The 7,337-nt window shown below is 39.5% G+C and overlaps 1 pseudogene; it reads right to left on the reverse strand.

Annotated features, from left to right (window-relative positions):
* Nucleotides 1-657: 657 nt before the first annotated feature.
* LOC117354860 lies at nt 658-1,194 on the reverse strand (annotated as a pseudogene).
* Between the last annotated feature and the right edge of the window lie 6,143 nt (nt 1,195-7,337).

Genomic DNA, 7,337 nt, shown 5'->3' on the forward strand with positions numbered 1-7,337 from the left:
GTATTTTGTTAAAATTTTCTATGGAACTTACCACCAAAGACTTTGGAATTTTTTATTTTTTTTTTTAATTTTCATGGTTTATATATATATATATATTATTTTTATTATTATTGAAAATGGCAGACGGTCCGAACAGGAAATCAGAAGGGATAAAGGAACTGTACAGGAGGCATTGGAATAACAATGGAATAACATTTTTTTCTCAAAGTCTGCAGACTATCAGGAGTTGCAGCATAAAGTTTCATGGTTTATTTACAATAGTGCAGACACCAGTTCCTGGCTGAGATGCCACAGATGCTACATCAGTGATTCCTTTAGGCTATCCCTCACAAAGATGCAACACACATTCATTCCAGTGCTGGGACACACCTTCAAATCCTCATCTGCTGGCCACACATGGCACTAGGCCCCACTCTCTACAGATTAAACTTTAGCTATACAGTACTTTTCAAAGACAAATAACTTTAGCTATACAGTACTTTTCAAAGAATACAGTCTTTAATATATATATACATGACAATACTGCAATCTTTATGGAACATTTTTAACTGTTACGCCCCCCAAAAATCCTTTCTAACCCTTGCCAATATTGAGGCAATGTGAACTGAAACATGCACTGCAGAGACTAGACTCCAGGGTCAGAGTGTTGAGGAGGCCTCACTTCTTCTCCTGCTCTTTTTTGTCTTTCTTCTCCTTTGATGTCTGTGAGTCCAGGGAGCCCATGGCATTACAGAATGCTTCATTGTTGGGGTCCACCCCTGGCAGATTCTCCAGCACACTCTGCAAGAACTCAGGATCCTTCATGACATTATAATCATCTTCCTCCTTGCTGGGTTCAGAAGTGTCCATGGCATCACCACTGTCGAGGTCTGCAGATTCTGCCTGTCCAAATTCCACTCCCTGCAGGGACATCTGGATGGCATAAGCAATCTGCTCATCCTCAGTCTGGCAAGCTACTCCTCCCAGACTCCTGCTGGCCAATGGTCATTTTCAACAAGCGGCATCCGAATCATCGCCCCCTGTGGATGTAATCCCTGCCTCTGCAGCGGAGACAGCAGCTGCTCGTCTGGCCTCTTCTTCTTGTCTTTGTCTCTGCTCCTCCATTGAAACCCGCTATGCCAAAGCCAGTTCCGCGTTTGCGCTGGGATCCACTCCAAATTCAAAATCACTGGCCCCCAAGCCCAAGCATGGCATTTAAGAAATGAAGATTAATCCTGTGGTTATAATTTTCTATCTGTTCAATCTTTCTATTTCAAAGAAACAGAACCTGTTTCCACTGGTGCTGTGTTTTTACAAGAAATTTGAGTTTCTTGCCATTGAGCACACTTGACATTCAATAGTAATTTCCAAGCAGAACTCGATCGATACTCACTGTTTCATCAGACAGAAAATAATGTCACACACTACAGCACAGGCATCAGCACAGACCTCACCAACATTCTCCATGGGACACCTGGGAGTGATATACTTCAAAATCTTCTGCTGCTGGGGGAAGATGTCTTTACCACCGAGGGACTGGCTTTGTTTCCTTCCATTTAGATTGAGGCATCATAGACAATCAAAAAAAAAAATCTTTATAAAACAGCAGGTAAGATTCCAAAAACACTGATCTCAAGCTGCCGCCATCTTGGTCCCTCTCCCGTCTATATTCTATTTAACCATTGGCCTGTTAAGCAGATTCCTTTGTCAACTGCCTCAATTTGATGGGAACCCACCAAGAGGCAGAATAGATCACAAGGTTCTAAGAGTGGCGACTAAATGACCAGAAAACTGTGAACACAACGCTAAATAACATAAATAATATAAATATAATTGAATTGAATTTAGATGGAGTACCCTCAGTGTGATCTTGCGCAATCTTGCGCCCCACTCTGTTAGCTCCGCCCTCCCTCCAGCCGGCTCGATCTATCTTCAGTGAATTTTTTTACAATCATTGGTTCCTGAAGAAGGGATTTTGTGCTCCCGAAACCAGGCTCGCCGCTGTTTTGACAACTTTACAAGAACATCTAAAGCTAAGTCGGTTTTTGATTTCTGTTGTGGGAGTTGGTTGGGGAGGTTCAAAGAGTGGCTTCTTAATTGACCTCACTCATGTTCACTTGTTAGTGGTGATTCATTTTTCATAGTTTTGATTTATTACACACAAGGAGGTACCCTATGATGGTGTGTGGGCAGGGGCTTGTTGGTCCCTGTCTTGTTATGTGACGCGCTGGAGTATATCTCCCCTCACTGCCCTATCACACTGAGGGTACTCCATTTACATTCAATTCAATTATATTTATATTATTTACATTATTTAGCGTTGTGTTCACAGTTTTCTGGTCATTTAGTCACCACTCTTAGAACCTTGTGATCTATTCTGCCTCTTGGTGGGTTTCTTTCTTAAGTTTTTCTGGCAGGTTTTTGGAGTGTTTGTGTTTTGTCAATTTGATGGGAGCATTGCACTCAATATACATAGGTTGGCAATAAACAATCTATCATCCTTAACTGTTCTTTATCTTTCCATCAGGAAATCTTTGGACTCCACAGTTCCAATTGTCGGATCATCTTCACAGGTTAGAAACTGCATATATAGTGTGTTTTGTGCAGTTTTTCTGATTGCACTATCGAAGTTTGAAAATCAATAAAGATTTTAAAAAAGAAACTGCATATATTACATGTACTGGCTGTACTTCCACTGTTATCAACACTGTCATTCTCTTGATCCTTATGTCCTTATGAAAGCTGCAAACAGTAGCCATCACTTGCTCTTCATTTTGATGAAACATAAGATTTTAAGTTGCTCACATTGCACTATGCTGATTGGGTTTATTAGCTGACTAGGGCAATAGGCTACATAGATTTGTGTACAAGATATAGTGAAGGTAAACCAACTGCTCCTCAGCTTCCTGAAGGATAGGAAAATAGTTTGGGAGTCTCCCTATGCTTTACACCAACAAACCTAATCACATGGTTTGAAAAGGGGTAGCAGCATCTTAATTAATTAGCTGCCGTGAGTTCCCGTAGTCTCTCGAGACTACGACGGGAACTCCCCACAGCCATTTACTATTGGCGATCTACACGGGGCAGGAGCATAGGAAGATCGCTCCTACCCCGAAAGCCCGATAGACCACCAGGTAAGGCCGGGATGCCGGGAGGTAAGGCTAAACTGTGGTTTTTTTTCTTTTTTTCCCCCTCCCCTAAAAATCGTGAATATGTGAAATTGCGATTGCCGAAACTGCGAATGGGGAGGGGGAAGTGTACAGCATGCTCAAGAGGAGGTAGTAGTGGCTAGCGCATGCGGCATTTTAGCATGCACTATTCCACGCATTAAGGCCCTAACGCACCTTTATAAAAGGAGCCCTTAATATATTGGTCATACACCAAATAAAGAATATATCAACAGCTGAACAAGTATGAAGGGTGACTATTTTTAACTCTGTACATCATATCATATCAGATCACAGTAAAGGATTGCGTTGCCAAACTTAAAGCTATATATTCTTGTAAGTGAAGCAATCAGAAGAAACCTGATCCATTTTTTTTGAAGGTGATGAATAATACTAACTTCCAGAATGCCCCTTAAAAGTAAGTTAATGGAACATAAATAATACTTAAAAAATATCTAAGGGTTATTGCTGACAGATTGAGAGCAGCTCTTCAGATAAATTTAAAAAAGCAGTTCTTCACATCAAGGACAGTTGGCATTTTAAAATAACCTGCATGAAGATGTGTTTACTGAAAGATCACTTTGCAATTTTAGAAAAAAGACTGAAATTCTTGTTAGCAAGTTGGGCCTAATTTACTGAGTCTTTTCTCAGTCTACTGGGGACAGGAGAAGTTTTTTAACTTAGGTCCTTGATCAACACATTACTATTGAAGAAATCTCCTATATTATTTATATCTAATTTCTTTGAAAACTCAATAATGCTATACCAGGCATAGGGTTATTTCATGATTAATATCTAGACTGTAGTTTTTCAGATTTATAAAAGTAGTTGCCAGTATGAATTCTATCTTCAATAATGCATCATATGATGCAGTAAATGTTAGAAAAAAATATAATCATATTTACAGATATTACAATATTATAAATCTAACATTTAGACTTTAAATTGTGCTAACAGTTTTACATTTTCAAGTTTCGACCATTCATTAGTGTTCCAGTGTACTAACCAATACCACAAAGGGAAAAGGTTAAACAAAATCAACAGAAAAATGTACTTAATGTAATTAATAATGGAAATAAGAATACTCTAATAATCATAAAATTAAACAAACACACTAAAAATATTTTTTTTAAAAGTTGCTTGGAAAAAAAGGCATACAAAATTGCACAACCTCCTTAAACAAAGGTTGCATCACATTTTTTGTGGCGTGACTCACTACCATAGCTTTGTAAAAGGGTCCCTTAATTATTGGTCAGAAAAAAACTCCACTAAAATAGCCAAATTAGCAAAAAAAAGAAGAAAAATAAATAATTACTAGAGGCTTCCCATACCCCAAACAATAAATTATTCAATCTTCATTTAGAAAAATGAATAAAAAACTAACGCTGGGTTTTGCTAAAACACTGAAGAGCATCTTACCACGGGCCGGTGAGGTAAATGTTCCAACGCTCAAAGGAACTGAATGAGCATCGGAGCATTTATCTCACCGGCCTGTGGTAAGAAGCTCTTTCATGGTTTAGCAAAAGGAGCCCTAAAGCTCAAAAATGTGTATCTTAATAACAATGTCAAGCCTCCTACTGACAAATTATATTGAATGAAGATTGTTTCTTCATAATTTCCCAACAGGGATTCCCTGTTTCACTTAGTTGCTTCAGATGATTTCAAAACGTTATTTTCTGTTTAATTTATGTTTATTAGAATTTTCCCATTATTTAAGAGTCATTTAAAAAAAATTGATGTTCCAATCTACTGCAACCTGCTTTGTTCTTCTGATATCCATTTGTACCTAAAACTAAAATGCATTAGAATCATATTAGAAAATATATCATTATAAACACCTATTCTACAGTGGTTTACATAGATTACAAACACACAGATCTTCCCAGTAACAAAGTTAACAAGGATGTTATTTATATTCCTTCAAACTCTATCCTGTGTATTCTTTGTCTTCATTCTCTGCCTAGATGAATGATTACAGAGATTAAACTCAAATACAACTCAGTGTGAACTTGTGTATCACAGTCCCTTCCACTAATATAGTTTTCCTTCCTTAGGCTCAGTCATATTCAGATCTCCATCGTCATGTTCTTTCAAAATACCTCATTGTTATTCTAACCTATGGCTCTTTTCCTTTAAAATTATATAAGTAGGGCGAGAATACAGCAAATAATTACTTTCCTACTGTCACTTCAAGCAATGGGAACTTTATTTCTTAAGAGCTTCATTCACTTGAGTTCGGCTCCCTGTTCCAACCTAGGAATTTATATTTTGGCCTCTAGTTAACAGCAATCTATCCTCAATCTACTGAAGCAGACATCTTCCGAACAAGCACACCTGCTATGGTAACAATGGTTTTCTTGAGAAATGTTTCAGATGAAAGGAGCTTTCATTTAAAAGAGACATTAACACAAAGCCGTGATGCTGAGAAATGCTATTGTTGTTTAACATCGGATCTCATCGTGAAGCCCAAGGCTCCTTTCAGTCGCTATGATTTAATAATGACCATAGAAGGAGTGGCTTTTATATTCTGTTAGTTAGTTCATCACTTTATTTAAACTCACTTTATAGCTTCATTTATTTTGGTGAGTGAAGCAGATAAAGGTTTAAAACTTTTTCAACTTGTTAGCTTTGAAAATGACCTGCAATTTTTTAGGTGTGGTTCTAGAACAATGCCCAGAGTAATAACAGTTTTCAGGTATTTATCCAGTAATCAGACATGAAAATATACTGAGTTAATGAGGATGTGAATAATTTTAGGGAATATGTATAAAATATGGGGGCTCATAATCAAAACAGAAAAACATCTAAAAACGGGCCTAAATCGGCACTTGGACAATCTAAAAGACAAGTCGTCCAAGTGTCAATAATCAAACCGGGTTTTAGACATATTTAAAAAATGACCTAGGTCTTCACAGTGCTGCTGAATGACCAGAGCTAAAAGGGGCGTGTCAGGAGGAGTGTCGAGGGTTGGATTTGGGCAGGACATGGGCCGTCCTAAACTTAGGGCCTGTTTTACAAAGCCGCGCTAGCAGCTGCAGCTCAGTAATGGCCCCGAAGCCCATTGAGATTTAAAGGGCTTTGGGGCTGTTGCTGCGTGGCAGCTGCTAGCATGGCTTTGTAAAACAGGCCCTTAGTTGTACTGCATGTATAACTGAAAGTTTTACAACACTGCCTAGATGGAACGTGGACATTGTGATTTAGGCCAGTGTTTTTCAACCTTTTTACACCTATGGACCGGCAGAAATAAAAGAATTATTCTGTGGACCGGCATCGGTCTGTGGACTGGCGGTTGAAGAACACTGGGCTAAGTCGTGGGCCAGACCCTGCCCATCTCTACCCAATCTCCACCCAGACCCCGCCCCCCATAATAGTACTAATTGCACCTTGCATGTCCCGTGCCTCATCTGGAAGCCTTCCCTCTGACGTTGCAACGTCAGAGAGAAGGCTTCCGGTTCAGGCACAGGAGGCCCGTAGGAGCCGCTGTCCGTGGCTTTGTGCACTGAATCAGTTAGGAAGAGGGAGCTGGCTCAAAGATAACGCCAAATCGATCGCACCGTGGACTGGAGGTTGAAGAACACTGTTTTGGGCCTGATGCATGTACTGGCCCTGTGGACCGGCAGGAAATTTCTGTGGACCAGCACTGGGCCATGGACCGGTGGTTGAAGAACACTGATTTAGGCTATCTAAAATCAGGTTTAAGCCACAAGAAGGTATCCAAAGTGTCCAGAAAAGCACTGCAGGCACAAAGTACAGACCCTCACTCACTGCCTCAGTGATCACTGACCCCCCCTTAAAAATTGTAATAACAACATTACATATCTGCCTCCAGAACATCAGCATCTCCGTGCAAATCATTTGCATGCAAACTTGATAGTGAACCACTTGCTGTTAGAGAATCGGCCTTAGAATCGTCCAACAGCAATTGAGTCACTATCTTTGGTGAATCTAGCCCAGAGTTTGTTAACTATCCTCTTAACATTGTGTCCATGTATTTATCTTTTAGAACACTTGTACGAGTACACCTCTCACAACTTTTCCCCAATCCTGCCTAATCTAGGCCTGCAGTAATCCCTACATGTTATGTTGTGTTATGCATAGGTGACACATGATTTTATGAGAGCTTACACTGGGCTAATTTTATAGGTGACTTCTTGAGCAGGAAAAAACCCCCAAAACATTTGTCTATATGTG

Source organism: Geotrypetes seraphini, chromosome 2, assembly GCF_902459505.1.
Source record: "Geotrypetes seraphini chromosome 2, aGeoSer1.1, whole genome shotgun sequence".
NCBI lineage: Eukaryota > Metazoa > Chordata > Amphibia > Gymnophiona > Dermophiidae > Geotrypetes > Geotrypetes seraphini.